The sequence below is a fragment of the Lissotriton vulgaris genome, chromosome 3_1 (genome assembly GCF_964263255.1).
Source record: "Lissotriton vulgaris chromosome 3_1, aLisVul1.2, whole genome shotgun sequence".
NCBI classification, from domain to species: Eukaryota; Metazoa; Chordata; class Amphibia; order Caudata; family Salamandridae; genus Lissotriton; species Lissotriton vulgaris.
The window spans coordinates 1,669,378,649-1,669,399,308 of record NC_141689.1 but is presented as its reverse complement, the minus strand read 5'-3'; the positions used below and the strand labels follow the sequence as shown (position 1 = coordinate 1,669,399,308).

The following is a 20,660-nucleotide window of genomic DNA, read 5'->3' as shown; positions in this document are numbered from 1 at the left end:
AATAAATTCCATCTTTGCACTCTGATTTTATGTTAATTTGAACTGCTAACTGGAAAAAAACACTGCCATTGGTACCTGCCTGGTATATTGGAACTACATTTCCCATGAGTCTCTAGCGGCACACAATTCAGGTTATAATGTCATAACGTCACCGCGCGTGTGCACAGGACTAAAATTTGGGATTGGCAAGGCACACATACACCGGGACCTCAACACCATAGTGCGGAGGAGCTAGGAGGAGAGCGAGAATTTCAGTAGGTGCACTGCTGCCATTCGTCCCTTGACGAAATAAGTGATTCTTACCTTGCTGTAAAAATACCTGTTTTACTGATATTCGCCTACAATGCTCTATCTACTTCCCCTTCTTAACTTTGCTATTTGTAATTAAAATGAGACCCTGATGCCTCCCCCATTTGATGTCTTAACTAGAAATCACTGTAGTGTGTGACTACATGACCATGCCCCCCTCTTCTCCCATGTGGTAATACCGGATTCCCTAGTTCGGTAAGTCCCTGTTTCAGGATAAAATGCACTACGGCCTGATGGAAGAATAGTTTCATAATATGCGCTTTGCAGTGTATTTTAAGATGACACTATATAGGCAAGACGCACCTGGTCTTTTGACCATGTTATCATGCTTTCTAAAAGACTACTCAGCATGAATAGATGGAAACCTGTGTTGAGTGGTGACGGCCCTGCACATCATATATCAAAGACCATATTTGAGTGTAATGTACTCCTTTGACATCAATCTGACTACCATTATTATGGTGGTTTGTTCTTCCATTTTATTATGCATGCATGAGTGTGTTGCATGTTGGTGGCGAGTGGCGAACTGCTGATGGTGTAGGAAGTTCAGACCAGTGCTCCCGCTGGAAAAGGCCCATCCAGCACCATCCTGACACCATATCCTTGCGCATGGGGCAATAGCGAGGTGAGCTGCATGCATTGACCCCCAGGGCATCAAATCTGAAACTCCACAAACACCTCTGAGGCAAACTTTCTGATCAGAGCCAACCTGAGCAGAACAGTGAGAGTCTGCAAAATGGGAGCTGTGATCGCGGGGCCATAGCTCGGGGGGACTGTGCAGTGAGACGGGGATCTGAACAAGGTGTTGGCCCAAGAAGCTCAGAGGGAGCCTCCTAGACCTCCTCCCCTGGGGCCCGACTCACTTGCTGCCTAGAGACTGGTAGGAGGAGCAGGCGTAATGCCTGTGGGGGCACCTAACGTAGCTGAGGAAGGAGCGGACCGGCCCGACGCCAGCAGAACTCATGTGAGTGCTCTGGACCTCAACTGGAAATGCCCCATTCAACAGATGATCAACGGGATAGAAGCATGAAGGTCCTGACCATGGTGCCTGCCGCAGATGAAAGCCCTCCTTGTTCGAGGAGCTGGTGTGCAGAAGCACAAGGCCGCCAAGGTAGACTTTTGGCCTGCCCCACCCCCGCCCCCCCTCCAGTGAGACTGAAGAGAGATCAGGCTGTAACGCATCTCTGGGGGCCTCTGCAGGCCCTGCAGCAGCAGAGCAGAGATGGACGGCTGCCGGGGCTGGAGCTGCCGCTGCATTATGAGGTGGGGCCCTACTGCAGCCTATGTAACTGAGACCCTGTGGGCCGGGGTTTTTAGCAACGCACCAAGAACACTATCCCCAAAGAGCTGTCTGACTGGGGAGGCATCCCTCTGGGGGTTGGGAGGCCGCTCTTCCAAAGAGGTTAAGAGTGATGGAGAGTGGGCGCCACCCCGAAGCAACCGGGGTCCTATGCAGTGGCCAGTATTGCGGCCAATCATTAATGCAGCACACTGCGCAGTACCCCATGACACATGGCCCTTCTGTCCCTTCGCTCACTACTCCCAAACTTGTCGCAGAGGGGGCATAGAGAAGCTGTGGAGGGGTTACTCAGTGTGAGGTGGACGGCGACAGAAGGACCGTACTGGGCCCCTGTACTGTGAAACTAGGCCTCTACTACATGCGCTGTGTGGCTGGCGTAACTGCTCTGGAAGCTGAGACGGTGCCAGACCCCTGCCAACCAGGAATGTAGACACCTGGCCAATGATATACATGGGCCCCTGGCACAATTTCCAGAGGGCCATTACTGGAGGCTGTCTTCTGGGTGACCACTCTGCTGGGGTTGCATGCCAGGGATCACTAAATTTGCTGACCCCCAAGATCCCGCATGGAGGGTGCCCGGCTTGATGTCCCCCCACTTCCCTTCCACAGACCTGATGTGAAGCACGGCTTGGACGCTTTGGCAGCAGAGTGAGGGAACAGAGGAGTGCCCATCTTGGGGCCAGAGGCACAGATTATGTCCCCCGATGCTGTTGGAGCCCTATTTCCTCTGCAGTCGCAGAGCCCCGCCTTCATTGGGCTAACACAGGGAGATTGCGTTAACCGATCCAGAGGACCTCTCTGCTGCAATGGGGAAGATCACTAGAAGAAAAGACCATGAGGCAGAGTGTGTGTTAGCGCAACAATAACCTAAAACTCTGAAGGGAGATGGCAACCTGACAGGGCAGCCCGGTCCCCATGAGGGCCACACTCTTCAGGACATTCTGCAGGCTATTATCTCCTCTAGGGAACTGTTGGTAGCCAAGATAGACACTTTAGGAGCAGACATGGGCATCCTGAGAGATAATCACCGCCGGTTGGTGGAGCACGTCTCCAAGGTGGAGAAAACCATTGATAGATTTGCCCTCAATGCTGGCTGACGTGACTGAGCTGATGGCTGCAATGGAGGCGATGGTTCGAACACAGGAAGCCTGTGCGAAAGACGCAGAAAACAGATTGAGCCGCAACAACATAAGAATGGTGGGACTGCCAGAGCGCATTGAAGGGAAAAATATGGTGGACTACTTTGAGATGTTCAGTGAGGAGGTCGCGATGGAAGGCCTCTGCCAGTTCTTCGCCCTTGCGTGGGCGGCAACCTTTCTGTGGAAAATAGCACGGTTTGGATCTTTCTAGACTTTTCACTGGAAATACAGCGACAATGCTCTATGTTTCAGGAAGTCCAAGTAAGACTCAGGCAGATGAACGTACCTTATGCAATGTTATTCTTGGCCCGGCTATGAGCAATGACACTAGAGGGGACATGGTTCTTCTGGGCCCCAGAGGAGGTATGGAAATGGATAGACCGGCAGCCGCAGCAGGTGCTAAGCCGGCGGCCCTGGAAGGACCACCCCACAGGGCCAGATCACGACGGTGACTCAACAAACAGAACGGTGGCCTCATCCCAGGCAGAGACACAGTTTGAGTGCCGGAGGGTAATGGAAGCAGTAACGTCAATGAGTAGTGGGGGAGCAAGCCCCCAGTCCCAGGTTGAAGAAGACAGGGCGCAGAGTCCTGATTCAGATGGCAGACACAGCTCCTCCATCTAATCAGACACTGAACTGCCGGTGGAAAAGCCTGGGGTATCAAATGAGATTATATGAACCTATTACTCTTTTGGCATGGTATACCAGCAATGTCTGTGCGAAAGTGTGTTTTGAGCTGAGATGTGCTTGTGTGCTGGTAATATTTAGCATATCCCCCAGACCACGAATGTGATAAATGCTGGATGGGAGGGGCCCAAGAGGGAATCACCATACAACCACACCTCTAATTAAAAGTTACCTGTGGGACTTCCTGTGAGTGATTTTTGATAGTTACATTGTTTGGATGAGATGTAGTAGCCTACTTGTCCTGGGGAGTGGGAGCTGGGATGTATGGTTCAAATTATTAGAATGGGGATGCATGGGATGCATCAGCGCCACGATGCTCCCTTGGGAGCGAACGTTTGCGCTTTATAAATACACATAAATATCAAAATATCAAAATGAGTCAAAATCTATTTGCTTTTTTCTCATTAGATGGCAATGGACTACTATTGTTCTGTGGCTGGACTCCACTCAGAGGGTGGCTAACTTTGATGGATTGTGATTCTGAAATATGACTACACAGCCAATAAACTGTCATCTTGGAAAATCAGGGGAATGCACACAATGACAAAATGGTACTAAGTGTTTTCCTATTTGAACAGGAGAGGGATACATATTCCACTGATACAAGAGACTCACTTCACAGCAAAGAAGGGGGCAGCACTACACAAGCGATGGAGTGGTCAGGCCTACTACACCACTTTTTCAGCTTATGCAAGGGACACATTGATATGGATTTGCTCTGGGGTTCCTTTACAGCATAGAGGGGATCCTGTGGATCCAGAGGAAGGTATGTGGGGGTGACGGGCCATTTCAAGGGTAGAGATGTAACAAGACCTATATGCCCGAATGTAGATCAGGGAACTTTCTGAGGCACATTGGCTCCTTTACTCCTGGTGCCAACTACACCCACAAATGAGAGACTATTCTTTTTTTTCCAGCTTACATGACTTTCATATGCAGCTGGACACATTCCTCCCCACCCTTGACATACATAACCTGGTAATGTAGAATACACGGCCCATACCGTCTCGGACCACAATGCAATGTTATTAAAGCTGAGATGGAAGTGTCTCATTTAATGTACCCCTACCTGGGGATTGAAGCCTGAATCATTGAAGGATCCCATGTTCCGAGAAGGGATAGGGACCGAATTAAGAATTACTTCGAAAATAACAGTGGCTCAGCGTCTTCTCCATTAGCAGAGTGCAATGCCTTCAAGACTGTGATAAGGGGAGTCGTGGGGGTCAGGGGTACATTATTGCAGGAGGTCATGCAAGCAGGAATTACGAACGATGGAGCAGACCTGGCTGGGACCCGGAGGTCCAACAGACACTTCTGGACACTAAACAGAAAGTAGCAGACCTGGTAGAAAGACTCAGCTGCTTTAACTATAAGCCATATATGGTGAAGTCTCATGTGGAGCCGGACCATACTCGTTCCCTGCTGGCCTGGCTAGCCAACCCGGCGAAGAGGGGCTCGAACACTGTTGAATCCCTAAGGACAATGCCAATCGGTTATATAGGCAAGAGGAGATCAACAATCACTTCCTGTAACACTATGCTGGGCTCTACACAAGCCTTGCGAGATATGATGAAGATTCACTATATGTCTATCTCACACCACTCCATCTCACTGCCCTAACACAGGATGAAGCCGAGGAATTGTGGAGTGTGATCACAGCTCAGGAGATCATAGCGCCAATAAGGAGGTTGGCACGAGGAAAGATGCTGGGGTCAGACTCCCGGCTGAGTTCTATATGACATATGCCACCAAACTAGCCCCCAAATTAGAGGTCAATTACCAAACGGCTAAGGACATAGGCCACTTGCCAGACTCCATATAAGAGGCGCTGGTGGTACCTCTATTGAAGACAGGGAAACCAGAGTACGACTGCAAGTCCTATAGACCGCTGTTGATGCTTAATATCAATTACAAAATTCTGAACAAAATACTGGCCTCTAGACTGTTCACCCTTATGCCTAAACAAGTGCACCCTGAATGGAGGTTTCTCTATGGTGTGATGACCTGGATGCAGCTGGGTCGGGGCTTCTTAGCTGAGGGGAGAATAGTTTATTATTAAGGTCCAATTTTTAAATCAACTGTTATTAGTCAAACATCCATTATTTACATCTGAAAGCATTTTTGAGCATAATATAATGGTTTGAACCTGGAATAGCTACATCCCTTACATACACGGTTGTACCCTAATGGATCAAGAACAATAATAATTAAGACTATGACCTTAATCTTTTAATGTAATTGCCCAGGCATTTTTCTGCAGGGCTGTATCAGTTTGCTAATGTGTAGCACAACATTTTCGACCTTGTATAGCTACACCCCGAATATATGCAATGCACTTTAATGGTTCAAGAGTGATTATAATTTGCTCTAAAATTCTTTCAGATGTAAATAGTGGATGCTTAAATAATAACAATTCATATAAAAATCGGACCTTAATAATAAACTGTTCACACCACAGGTCATATTTTGCCTTCAAGGAGAGTGCAAACACCTTTACAAGTCACTAATGTAAATATAGATACAAGACTACTTATGAATACCTTAATAATAGGTAAATAGGAATAGGAATTCATGATAAAAGGAGGTAAAAACAAATAACTAATTAATCACAATCACCAGCTCAAAATAGGAGGGCATTAGTTGGTTATTCAGTGCACTCCAGTGCCCTCAAGGTATACCACTACAGGGAGCATAGTATCAATTTATCTTTTGGCTTTAATATTGATTTAATTTGGACAATCACTTCCAATTAGTAGAACACACTGGTGTTTAGGAGAACACATGATGGTAATTATTTCAGTAATGGGCCCATTGTAGGGCACACTAGTGGTGATTTCATACTTAAATTATATGTAAAGGAACCTCTATGTAATGATTTGTTTATTTTAAAAATGACAGCCTTACAAAAGCCCCAGGCGAGCCAGCCATTGAAGGGGTGAAACACATGTTGACAGATTCTGTTCAAATGGAGATATTATATTAACATCTGTTTTTGTTTAATTGGAGATATAATAATTCAATAAAACGATTTATAAACATCAACACCTATTGATGGATTATGATTCTCAAGAAAATGTTACTAAAAAGATGAGTCAAAATCACCTTGAAGGTAACCAATATTTGTGATTACTCGGATATAAAACAGTACAAAGAAGTAAAAAATGTTAGGGAAACATCACACTTAACACTTTATACTAAATATTTCTAATAGAGGTTTTGTGGTCATCTGATAGTGGGTATCTGGGTGTATGATAATGGGTATGTGGTCATAAATGATGGTGGGTGCCTGGCAGTGTCACAAGAAGAGGCACCATGATGGTAAATGTGTTGCCATGTACTTCTAGGTGTGAGGGTGGTTGGTCTGAGTGCAGGCCCTTGATTGTGGGTGCGCTGGTGTATAACGAAAAGTTTATGGTCATGTGGTGGTTGTGTTGGTGGACGTTGTATGAACGTGTTCATATGATAAACACATATGTTGGCTATGTGAGTGCATGCTGTAGCTGTGTGGCTTTAGACTGGTGGGTACCTGATGATGGATGCATGCTTGTAGGTGTGTTGCTATTTGATGATGGGGTTGTAGTTGTCTCATGGTGGGTGAGTGCCAACTATTGGATGCAACAGTTGCACTTTCTTGTCTTGATGAGGATACCAGACGTAATGATGACTCCTTTCTGTGGGTATTGGGTTTGTTTATACAGCATTATTTTGTTGTGGAAGCAACAGGTATGTATCTGAAGGGCAACTATATAGAAGAAACCAGAGCATATTACAGTCGGATGCACTATTCCAGGTATTGCAGTGATGGAGGACTGGACAAAAAAAGTATGCTATTTCCTGTTTCTGCAGCGTAGAGAAATGGGAAAGGAGCCATCTTGTGCTGAGGTTATGGATCAGATGAAGTTACAAAAATGGTGTTAGAGGAAAGGTGGGAAGTAAATGACATATTGCAGTTGGAAGGACACAATAGTTCTAATAGCTCCCAAAATGAAGACAAAAGATGCAATGGTCTGAGTTAGTTAAAGATTGCTCTGTTGAGGGCCTGGCTAGCCGACAACCGAGATGGCCGCTCTGGGGTAGAGCTTTGGTCGGCCGCCGGCTAATTCCCAGCAGGGATCCGCTACATAGATCCGTCTGACCAGAACCATCGAGGTCAGAAGAGCGCCTCGAGTCACAGATCACCCAGAACTAGCGATTTAAGCATCGGACGCTGGTGCCAGCACCAATTCAATTCCGCAGCCGCGAGAGGAGGGCGGGCCTGGCGTTGAAGAGGCACGGCCTGTGCTGCGGCTGGAACACGCGCTGGGAGCCGTCGGCCCGGGATGCTAATTGAGGCTGCCGGATTGCCCTGCCGTGGGAAGCCACGGCCTGTACCCGTGTGGAGGCTCCGGGATCCACTGAGCTGTGCTCTGGTCTGCCGGTGAGTTGCATCAGCCTGGGGTGCCCTGCTTAAAGAAACTGAGCTGAGCGGACTACGTGGGACAGTGCGCCAAAGCTCTTAGTGCCAAGTGAGGCTAGGAGACGTCCTCTGCAGCTTTGTCACCCCATCAGTGGGGATTATGTGGGGACCCATGGACGCCTAGGAGCCAGTGAGGCCAATTCCTCTAGACTGGATCTCCCCCTCTCCCTTTCCTTTCTCCAGCTGAAGGCCTGCTATGGCAGGGAGTGGGGGGGCTCAACTCACCAGTGGCAAGCAGTGACGCTCCTTGAACTTCCCGGTGCATAGATACCTGGGCGGCATTGACCCCGGGAAGGAACCCCACGAGGCCCAGACTGCGCCGCTACACACTTCACCAGCCGCCATTTTGAGATGCACGCGCAGCAAGGACAAGTGCCCAGCAGCTGTAAGACGTTCTGTGGTGTGCTCACACTCCCCCTGGATATCCTTACTTTTGCTGTTTTCCGCTTGAGGTGGAGGAGCGGGCTAGCAATGGCCACATCAAGGGGCCCCAAGCCATCCAGTCTCCAAAAATTGTCAACTTCAAATCAGGAGACGTATAGGTGATGCAAATGTAGGAGGGTATGAAACGGCAGTCCACAGACGAAGGCCCGATGCTGGCGGACATAATGGAGGTGGTACATGGAGTCCGCACCACACTGGAGCTCAAAATCTCTCCATAGATGTCAACTTGATCCGAGCTGACCTGAGAAAAATGGGAGATCGAGTCACGTCAAATGAAGGGTCAATAGCTACGCTTACGACCTCCATCACACGCCTGGAATCGGTGGTCAAGACTTTGCAAGCCCAGACAACTGACCTCGAAGCCCGGCTAGAAGATTATGAAGGGCGCGCAGGAAGAAACAACGTCCGCATTTTAGAAGTTCCCGAATGAGCGGAGGGGCCAGCTACTGATCTTTTTGTGGAAGACTTAATCCCAAATCATTCGCAACCAAGGTACCTTTCCAACTACTTCTCTGTCAAAAGCACCCACAGAGTGCCGGGGGGGCCCTCCAAAGCCGGGCGCTCCCCCTCGGCCCATCTTGGATCAAATCTTCAAATTTCGGGACCGCGATGTCATCCTCCAAGCCGCTTGGAATGGTCCACCCTTAAAATATGAGAATTGCAGCATAACCTTTTTTCCAGACTTCACTCACAAGGTGCAGTTGATACGTCGCTCCTTCCTGGAAGTCAAACGTGCTCTTCAGGGGTATAATTTGAAGTACGCTATGCTTTTCCCAGCAAATCTGGGGGTGCAGGTGGACGGCAAATCGCTGTTCTTCCAGTCCCCTGAGGAGACCTGGGACTGGTTAGAGAGGTGGAGATCAGCTTTGGACATGGACGCTGCTTCCTGAGACCACACACAAGACTCCGACCGTCCTCCAGGGAGACTTAATTGACCTTGGATGGGGAAGGTAGCAAAGTAATCGATATATATTGGGACTCATTCCTTGTACCTTGTAGGTGACTGTGACATAGTTTCAGCCTCTGGGTCGTATTCCTGGGGCGCTGTGGTCGAGATTTGTTTCTTAAGTGCACACTGGGCTATGTATATTTGTTTTTAGGTGATATTTTTGGTACACCTTCAGCCCACTCGAAACAGACTCTTGGAGTGAATGGAACTGAAGAGATTTGGTTTATTGAGGTGCTCGAGATCATAGACTTCCACCTAAAGTTGCTCATTCTTTAGAGCTAGATTCTGGGCAGCTATATGGTTCTTTTGGGGGAAGAGGGTTGAATCTTAGGACACGTTGGTTAAGTAGCGTTTCCCTCTAATCAGGTTCTTTATGGGTAACCAAGCGCTCTGCAAATTGGGGTGGTGGGCAGTTCTATGTCCACGTTGCAGGGAGGTAGGTTGGGTAGGGGGGACCCAGGGCGTTCTACGATGGGGATTGTTTGGTTTTTGTTTTCTGTTTTAAGCAATCTGTCTGTGATGCTCATGTACATTGATACAATGGTAGCTGATGCATATGACGACGACAACTCTATCTATATTGCCTGGTTTAGGGCCCTAGTGTGTAATGTGATTTGTTGGCCCCGGCGGGAGGTGGGGGCTCATGTTCCAAGATCCTAATGGGTGACACTCCTACATTCTCCACTCCCCGGAGTCGAATTCAACTGATTACCCGGAATGTTAATGGTTTAGGGGATCGGATCAAAAGGGGGTTAGTCTTACAATATTTAAAACAGCACTCCCCAGACCATATACTGCTTCAGGAGACACACATACAGGGCACTACATATAAGGCATTGACCGCTGGGGCTACAAACTGCTCGCCAATGCGAGTTACGCTAGGGAAACAAGGGGGGTGGGTATCCTTGCAATGTCTTCCCTTCCCTTTCAGGTAAAAAAAAGTCACACGCGGCCCAGATGGACGATTTGTCACCGTCTCTGGGGATTGGGAAAGTAGATCTCTCAATGTGACCTCCCTGTATATTCCTCCTAAACTTCACTCTGCCACCCTGACCGCCTTGGGCTCACACCTGTTAAACTTACCTGATAGAGATACGTTATTGGGGGGATTGTAACGCCGCCAATGACTCGAAAGAACTAGACCGCTTGTATTCTCGCCTGAGTCGCAGGGGAAATTGCTCTCGGAATTCTTATCGGCTCATGGACAGATTGACCCGTGGCGTACTCTCCACCCCTCAGATCGGGAGTATACCTTCCTTTCCGGAGTCCATGGGAGTCTGTACCGTATTGAATATCTTTTCTGCCATGCCTCCCAGCTTTCCATGTTTGGCGACAATTCCAGAAAATAATTCGTAAACATTGGTCCATCTTGACACAGGAACCAGATTTCAACGGTCTATTTACAGAACCTCCTATCTTTGCTTTCTCCAGAGGCAAGAATCTTAAAGAGATCCTGAGTGACACCAGTGGTCCTAAAACCAAAACATCATATAATGGTTTCAAACCTTGCTACAATTGCAGCAACTGCAACAACAGCATACAAGGTAATATGATGAACCATCCCATGAAAGGTTTTCCAATTAAACTGAAAGTGAACGCCACGTGCAACAGCAAGAATGTAATCTATGCTCTCAAATGCCCATGTGGCAAATGTTACGTTGGCCACACAGAGAGGAAGATTCGCACGAGAATCTTGGAACACAAGAGTAATATCCGCACTGAAAATCAGAAATCTAGTGTGGCCATCCACTTCTTGGAGAACAGACATTCAGTCGTACAACTTAAATTCCAAGTACTAGAACAAGTTCCCATCACAGTGAATAACAAGAACCATCTCCTCAAGAGAGAGAACTTTTGGATCCGTTATTTATCCACGATGGCCCCATCGGGTCTTAATGATCGAATGGAATTTCTGTGTTACTTATGACTCTTTACTATTTGTTGCATTCTGAATTGTTTACTCTTTGTTCATCTTTATATTTTGCCATAACTTTCAATTTTCCCACCTCCGTGCACATTTCAAGATGGCACCTACTTATATCTCATTTTCGGTCCTTTTTAGTTTCTCCTACCTGTTCACTTCTATGCACATTCTAAGATGGCGCTCATCCTTTCTGGACTTTGTAGTCCTACTTCTATGTTTACCTTCGTCATAATTTACCTTCCTGCTCGCTTACCGAGTGTTTACCTTCTCGGAACTCCGCGGAGTCCGTGTTACCTCCACATCTGTGAGTACTGCTCGTCTGGAGCTCTCTGTACATTCCGCTTTACTGGTGGCGGTCACTATTCTCTTTGTTACCCTGCACGTTTTCTATTCTTAGCATTCTTTGAGGTTACCGGTCACTTTTAGCTTTTAACTCTTGTTACTCTCACCATGTCTATACATCCGTTTCAGTCTCTACGCATCTTGTTCACGTTGTTTTCTTTCACCTTGGCTCTCCACCACAAGCACTTTTTGCTTTTTGTAAACTAGCACCTCACCCTGTCACAGTTATTTTTGATTGAACTAGAAGTCTATTCGAATACTACAGCTGGTTTTTGTTTTTGTTTGTAGAGTAATTCCCCTGACGACGGGCAACGCCCGAAATGCATTGGGTCGTGTGATGTGTTAACACACCTGAATTAACATATATGTGGAACGCTATTTACTGATGTGCTTTGTCAACACCAACATCGTCACATCCACCTGAATAAATCTGGATATTTGATAACTTCATTTGGATTACGATTTATTGTTTAAACTGAACATGAACTAGACCACTGGTCTCACTAAAGTAGTGCGCTGGGTTATCCTCTCCCTAGGCGGGAGAGTTTCTTTTGGAATCTTCTTTTATACACTGCTTGGCTAGACAGTGTTCACTACCCTGCGGCACACGAAAGCTCATTACAAATCCTTATCTTTGGGATCACCTTAGCTGTGCGAGATCCACCTCTCCATACATTTCTTCATTTTCTGCCAAACGGAACTCAGCACGCTCAAACCATGAATTTCGAATCGGTCTCAGGTATGACCGATCAAAAAGCCACTACCTTCGCTTACTCCACAGAGGACGCAGACAAAATCTACGGGATGATACAGGAAGATGTTACAGTCACTGGTAACACCCGCAGTGTAGAAAGTAACCTTCGCCAATTACTCTACTTACTAAAAAAACAATCAAATCAAAAACTTCACGCAAGTACTTTGATCCGATACCATCGTGTTCAACGGATTCCTCGTGGCCTACGGGTCCCTCTCAAACCACTGCTTTGCAAGAATAATACCAAATTTGTGGAACGCTGGTACTCCATTTTAAATAAATGTTCCTTAGATCTTATTTTATTGATCGTGGAGGAGCTGGCTAAGACTTTGGATGAACTCACACAAGAAATTTCTAACGTCAGAAAGGAGCTAGACGACACCCTGACCGAGGAGGAATTGAAAAAAATGTTAGAGGATATAAACATTCAATTAGACAAACATGTACGAGAAACTCAGGAGAGAAAACTAAGGAAATTTAAAAGGGACACCATAGACTATAAACTCGGCGAGGTCTACTCTTGGGCCGAGGCATACGCCCGCCGACGTCCAAACAAACCATACAATCCTTTCTCGGCCAATGAAACATCATCCTCCGAGGATGACCAAAGATCAAGACCTACACGTACCAGAACAGAAACGGATGATCAAACCCCAAGTACCTCAACTAACACTGCGGTTCCTTTTTTAGAGCCAGGCCTCAACCAACAAAAAGAGCCCGGGGGGGAAAAACCCGCTGAGGAAGCGGAAAAAACACCACCAGTGAAAAGCAAGAAAGCCAAAGGAAGACGCTGAACCCAGAGGAGAATCTGGTGATCAACATATCCTCCATCAGCTTGTCGGACGAAGAAACACACATCCTTCAAAGGGGTCAATCTTTTGTACCAACTACGGGAACCAACACTCTGGAACTCGAAGTGAGTACATTTAAACTGATACGCAATATGCGTTTGAAACACTATTTTCTTAACATCTGCCCAATTGATACTCAGGAGGAAGATATGCTCAGAGGTTTGCGACCACACAGCACTTTTATGGCCCCACAAAGCCATAAAATTATTGATGCATTCGAAAACCTGGTCAGACAAGAAATTCTTAAACTTCCTTTTATACAACCGGCTAAACGTGGGAATCTCACCCGCAAAGAAAGAAATGTACTACAGAAAATCGCTGACAACCCTAACATCATCTGCCAGAATGCAGATAAGGGAGGGGCCCTGGTAGTCATGGACACCACCTTTTATGAAGACAAAGTCACCACACACATTGGAGATACTGACACTTATGACACTCTCCCTGGAGATCCCACAGGGGAGTACACCAAAGATCTGATCATCATCATTAATAAAGCTTTTGATAATGGTACCATTAACGAGAAAACTAAAAGATATCTTACTCCGAACAATCCAAGACCTCCAGTCTTATACATGTTACCGAAACTACACAAACATCCTACTAATCCTCCATTTAGGCCCATTGTGTCCACCATAAACAGCATCCACGAAAATGTGGGAAAATTCCTGGACAAATACCTACAACCATTCGTCATCACAGCTGATTCTTATGTCAAAGACACCACGGATTTCTTACTAAAATTGGAACCAGTCATGAATTCTCTTAAAGACACTAATCTCATTATGTGCACTGTGGACGTGAGTTCCCTTTACACCTCCATCCCCCACGATAGGGGAATCGATGCGATTGAAAGAACCTTGGCACAATCCAACATCGATCATGACTTGAAAATATTTCTCATGGAGCTCACCATATTTACGCTATACCATAGCTATTTCACTGTCTTTGGCAAATGGTTGTTACAGCTCAATGGTACGGCCATGGGAAATTCGGCTGCTCCGTGCTATGCTAACATTTTTATGCGAAACTTTGAAGAAAACCACATCCTCTCTCAAGACACTTAGCAAGAACATGGCCGATTATATCTGCGATACATAGATGACATTTTTTTGCTTTGGGCAGGTACCAACGACACCCTCATCAACTTCCTCAACACCTGGAATCAAGTCACCAAAAGAATACAATTCACTTGGGAAACCAATACCTCCTGCATCCATTTCTTGGATGTTAAAATAATGAGAGAACTGGGAGACTGGTCAACTACCATCTTTCGAAAGCCCACTGACAGGAACTCTACCCTTCACTACCTAAGCTTCCACCGTATGGGACTCAAAAACAACCTACCATACGCACAGATTCTGAGAGTAAAAAGGATCGTTTCTAAACCTGAGGAGAGTAACTCACAGATAAAAACTGTTCTAGACCGTCTACGAGCACGAGGATATCCTGCGCCCATTCTGGACTTGGCTGTCCAGAGAAGTGAGAAACGAAGCAGAGCTTCTTTGTTACAACCCAGACCTAAGACTCCCACGGACCGTCTAGTGGTAGTCTCTAAGTTCTCAAGTGCTTCCTCACAATTCCAGAAAATAATTCGTAAACATTGGTCCATCTTGACACAGGAACCAGATTTCAACGGTCTATTTACAGAACCTCCTATCTTTGCTTTCTCCAGAGGCAAGAATCTTAAAGAGATCCTGAGTGACACCAGTGGTCCTAAAACCAAAACATCATATAATGGTTTCAAACCTTGCTATAATTGCAGCAACTGCAACAACAGCATACAAGGTAATATGATGAACCATCCCATGAAAGGTTTTCCAATTAAACTGAAAGTGAACGCCACGTGCAACAGCAAGAATGTAATCTATGCTCTCAAATGCCCATGTGGCAAATGTTACGTTGGCCACACAGAGAGGAAGATTCGCACGAGAATCTTGGAACACAAGAGTAATATCCGCACTGAAAATCAGAAATCTAGTGTGGCCATCCACTTCTTGGAGAACAGACATTCAGTCGTACAACTTAAATTCCAAGTACTAGAACAAGTTCCCATCACAGTGAATAACAAGAACCATCTCCTCAAGAGAGAGAACTTTTGGATCCGTTATTTATCCACGATGGCCCCATCGGGTCTTAATGATCGAATGGAATTTCTGTGTTACTTATGACTCTTTACTATTTGTTGCATTCTGAATTGTTTACTCTTTGTTCATCTTTATATTTTGCCATAACTTTCAATTTTCCCACCTCCGTGCACATTTCAAGATGGCACCTACTTATATCTCATTTTCGGTCCTTTTTAGTTTCTCCTACCTGTTCACTTCTATGCACATTCTAAGATGGCGCTCATCCTTTCTGGACTTTGTAGTCCTACTTCTATGTTTACCTCCGTCATAATTTACCTTCCTGCTCGCTTACCGAGTGTTTACCTTCTCGGAACTCCGCGGAGTCCGTGTTACCTCCACATCTGTGAGTACTGCTCGTCTGGAGCTCTCTGTACATTCCGCTTTACTGGTGGCGGTCACTATTCTCTTTGTTACCCTGCACGTTTTCTATTCTTAGCATTCTTTGAGGTTACCAGTCACTTTTAGCTTTTAACTCTTGTTACTCTCACCATGTCTATACATCCGTTTCAGTCTCTACGCATCTTGTTCACGTTGTTTTCTTTCACCTTGGCTCTCCACCACAAGCACTTTTTGCTTTTTGTAAACTAGCACCTCACCCTGTCACAGTTATTTTTGATTGAACTAGAAGTCTATTCGAATACTACAGCTGGTTTTTGTTTTTGTTTGTAGAGTAATTCCCCTGACGACGGGCAACGCCCGAAATGCATTGGGTCGTGTGATGTGTTAACACACCTGAATTAACATATTTGTGGAACGCTATTTACTGATGTGCTTTGTCAACACCAACATCGTCACATCCACCTGAATAAATCTGGATATTTAATAACTTCATTTGGATTACGATTTATTGTTTAAACTGAACATGAACTAGACCACTGGTCTCACTAAAGTAGTGCGCTGGGTTATCCTCTCCCTAGGCGGGAGAGTTTCTTTTGGAATCTTCTTTTATACACTGCTTGGCTAGACAGTGTTCACTACCCTGCGGCACACGAAAGCTCATTACAAATCCTTATCTTTGGGATCACCTTAGCTGTGCGAGATCCACCTCTCCAGACATTTCCTTTTTAGCCAGGGGCATATCCGAACATTCCCCGATCCTGGCGCATTATGGTGGTGCTCCTCCCCGTTCACAGATAGATGGCCCTTAACCCTTGGTATCTCAAAGTACCAGACATATGAGATAAGTTGATAAAGGCCACGTCTGACTATTTTGCAGAAAATTAGGGTTCTGTCGATTCAGATGTCACGCTGTGGGAGGCATATAAGAGGGTGATTTGTGGGTGTGGGTGGGAGTTCACTGTAAGGAAAAACGTAAGCGTCTAGAAGAGATTGAATAAGAAGTGGCTACTCTTGAACGTGATCTTATTACATTTGCTCCTCCGATACTTCGCATAAGCTTGCAGTGAAACAGAAGGAATACCACAATATCGCTAGTGAGGCAGCCGGGGTACACTATCGTTCGACCCAATATAGGGTATATGATATAGGGGATAAAGCCGGTAAGTTGTTGGCATGGTTAGATAAGCGAGAAGCAGCCAACAGGTGGGTGTCTGAAATTGTAGCTCTGGATGAAGAGAGACATGGCGATCAGGACGGAATTGCAGAGACTTTAGCAGATCATTTTGAACGTATCTACGTCCCTACTTCTACTTCTACCCAGGAGGAATCTGCCTACTTGCTTTCCACCCTCTCCCTACTGAGTATAGACCCCCAGGATGCGGAGGACCTTGAAGATCCCCTGGATTCCGAGGAGGTGTCAAAGGCTATTGAGGCCTTACGTTCTACGAAGGCCATGGGACCTAGTGGCCTCCCAATCGAGCTCTACAAAGCGGCCTCACCGGTTATAGCCTAGTATCTCGTGCGAATGTACGATGAAAGTGTCGAACATGGGATACTCCCTGAGATACAACGCTTGGCTAATATTGCAGTTATATACAAGGAAGGGAAATCCCGAGATCAATGTGGCTCCTATCGACCGATTTTCCTTCTCGACCCGAAGGTCAAAATCCTGGCTAAACTTTTGGCTCTTCGCCTGTCACCCCATCTACATAAATTGATCCACCCGGACTAATCAGTCTTTATGCCAACCAAAAATACAGCACCCAATCTCTGCCGCCTCTTCGAAGTGTTGGGCAGGACCTCTACCATACAAAAAGACGTGATAATTGTGTCCCTCGGCGCTAAAATGGCATTTGATATGATGGATGGCCCTTTTTATTTGCCTCCTTGAAGAGATATGGTTTTGGTCCACACTTCATGGCCTGGATGCGTTTATTATATTCCAAGCCCTTGGCCCGCGTTACAGTCAATGGATGCAGGTCGGCGAGTTACGAAATGGGGAAGGGCATGAGGCAGGGCTGTCACCGCTGCTCTTTGCATTAGCACTGGAGCCCTTAGCGGCATGGATAAGATGGAACCCGTCCATCCGTGGACTAAATTGGGCGCCGGACTGATCGGATAGAATATCCCTCTATGCGGATGATATTCTTTTGTATTTAGCCAAGCCCTGGTCTTCGTTGCACTCAGTGCTCCATATCCTGGCCCTTTTCCTGAAATACTTGGGCTACACTATTAATTGGCATAAATCCTTGATATATGTCCTCAGTGGAAATCCTCCACAGCTCCACCACAAAGGTACGGCCGGTATTGTCATGGAGGGATTCCGTTATTTGGGTATCTACGCCACGACAGACCAGGATACTTTCCATTGGAGATACCTCTTTCCGCCCCTACATCGTCTTCGAGTGGATGTGCAACATTGGAGAGGGCTGTCCCTTACCCTATTTGGAAGGGACGCCCTTTTTAAAATTACGGCACTCCCCGCTTTCTGTATGCCCTGCAGAATACACCCTATCTAGACTCGCCGCATTATTTTTTAATGATTGATTCGGAGGTCTGCTCCCTGTTATGGAATGACCGCAATCCCCAGATTGCATTGGATAAACTCCTACGTAGTTGGTATGACCGTGGTATTGCTCTCCCTGCAATTAAAACATATTATTGGGCCTCTCAGTTGGTGGTCCTCAATCACTGGGCCCATCGTTCTGTGACGGATCCAGCATATAGAATGGACCGTTTTAATATGAAGGCAGGTAATTATATGAGGGCACTATACGGTGGGCCCCAGCATGTACATATATTTCCGCGCACCTCCACTGCAGTTTCTATTTGGCAAGCAGCTACCTCCAGGCTGGGCTGGAAGGGTAAAACTACACGAGTTACCCCATTATTGGAATCCTGTCATCTAGGGATATTGTCAAACCATCCCTGTTTTGATAAATGGGACCTTATTGGTCTTTATGAAGTCGGAGACATGTGGGAGAAGGGCAGGGTGGTTGTGTTTGCTGAATTACAAGCTAAATAACAGTTGCATGAGGGGGAAACATGTAGCGCACTCACCAAAGCCACCCCCAAAGGCTTGGATCTCCCCGTTTCATCACCTTTAGAAGATAGACTCCTAGATGACTACCTGCCGGATAAGGCTATTTCCTTAACTTATCATAAGATACTTAATAATCTGCCAGAACCACTTGATAAACTCGCAAGAAATGGGAGGCCGACTTAGGGGACATACCGGATGAGGATTGGAGGGAGGCCCTGGCATCTTCTAGGGAAGTGGCCATCAGGTCCCGATTTAAATTTACTCAACTGAAACTATTACATAGAGCCTATTATACCTCCACAGCTCTGGTTAAGATTGGATTGACAACCTCCCCACTCTGCCCCCGTGCTTGTGGTGTCCTAGGCACTTTCCTGCATCAATGGTGGGACTGCCCAGTTCACCAACACTACTCGAACGAGATCATATCCACGATGTCCCGAATATGTCGGAAACCAATAGGGCTCTGTCTCTTAAACATCTAGGACGCTACAGATCTTAATCGCACTGAACAAATGTGGTTCTCTCTGGGCTGTATTGTAGCAAAGAAGAACATTGCCAGAACATGGAAGGGAGGAGTCGTGCCCTGCCGTAAGGACTGGGCTACAGATATGGATTGGTGCATGCAAGTCGAGAGAGTGATATATGAAGGTAGGGTGTGTCTGGGCAAATGGACTATACTATGGGGCCCATGGAATGAATATAGAGGACTCTTATGTACACCCTTTGCAGATGACACTCCATATAATGTTGGTAGGGAGTCCCCTTAGAGATTCACTACTGATACTATGTGATATCTATATGTCATTGCTACAGTCTGTTTTGATTTTATTGATCATATACGTTAGCCATTTATTTTGAATGATGTGTCCTATTTGACGGTTGCTCTTTTATCAGTTGTCTTTTTTTGATGTATTGTTATTTTATGTTCATAATTAAAAAAATAAAAATAAATTAAAGATTGCTCTGCGGTATCCTGCTGTAGAGAGCTGCACTGGAAGAAAGTCCAACACTCATCTCCTGAATGAAACAGTGGCCAGCTAGGTAGAAAACTGAGCTGCATATCTGATAGTAGGTGTATTAATGACTAATTGTCTGGAATGTGGAAAATGATGATGGGCATGTGAGTGAAAGGGAACATTTTCTTTTCAATTTCTCTTGAACTTCACAAACACCAGAAATTAGTTTAAAAAAAATAGAACCACCAGTGTTGTTTTGCTCAACCCTGAAAAGGGTGGAGGGATGTTTTTGGGCGTACCACCTCCCTTGCCCAAAGACAGGGGCTTTAGAGGCCTTTATCAATCTAACTATGGGGCATATTAGCAAGAACCTCGTTAAAATTATCGCCTTTTTAGCATCAGGAAACTGCCGCTAAAACGGCAATAATGGGCTTGCTAATATGCGTAATAGAATTCAAATAGAAGCCCAGGTTAGATGTCCTGCACATCTAACCTGGGCTTCTATTGGAATTCTATCATGCATATTAGCAAGCCCATTATCGCCGATTTAGCGGCAGTTGCCTGCCGCTAAAACAGCGATAATTTTAACGAGGTTCTTGCTAATATGCCCCCAAGTTCCAATGTTTGCCAACTTTAGGAAACATTTTACAACAACGTATATATATTTTTGGAATATGTCCCCTGCCTTGCCAAAGGGTGTAATGTGGTGTGGGAGGATTGAATATTTTTCTCCCTGGGTGGCTTTGTCTTGCCCAAGGATGAAGTGACTTCAAACATGGCCAGTAGCAAATGCCTACCATGTTAGCTGCCTGTCTTTTCTACACAACTCATAGTTGGGCGCCTGTTCACACTTTCCAAGCAGAGCAGTAGGACAGCTACAAACCGTGCCATGTTCCTTCATCTCAGGTTTTTGTGAGGACGTGGGAGGGTAGAGCAATTATCACTGGTCCTCCTGCCCTCTTTCCAAATGCAAAGAGGGTAGCAGTGCTGTGTTAGCTGCCCAGTGGGCCTTGTATGTAGCCCTTTTAACCTTGGCGA

At 46.0% G+C, this 20,660-nt stretch overlaps 1 protein-coding gene across 1 annotated transcript in view; it reads right to left on the bottom strand.

Moving 5' to 3' along the window:
• ANK2 (ankyrin 2) overlaps positions 1-20,660 on the bottom strand; it is an 874,236-nt gene that overhangs the window by 133,657 nt on the left and 719,919 nt on the right. The gene's annotated exons all lie outside the window — the stretch shown is intronic.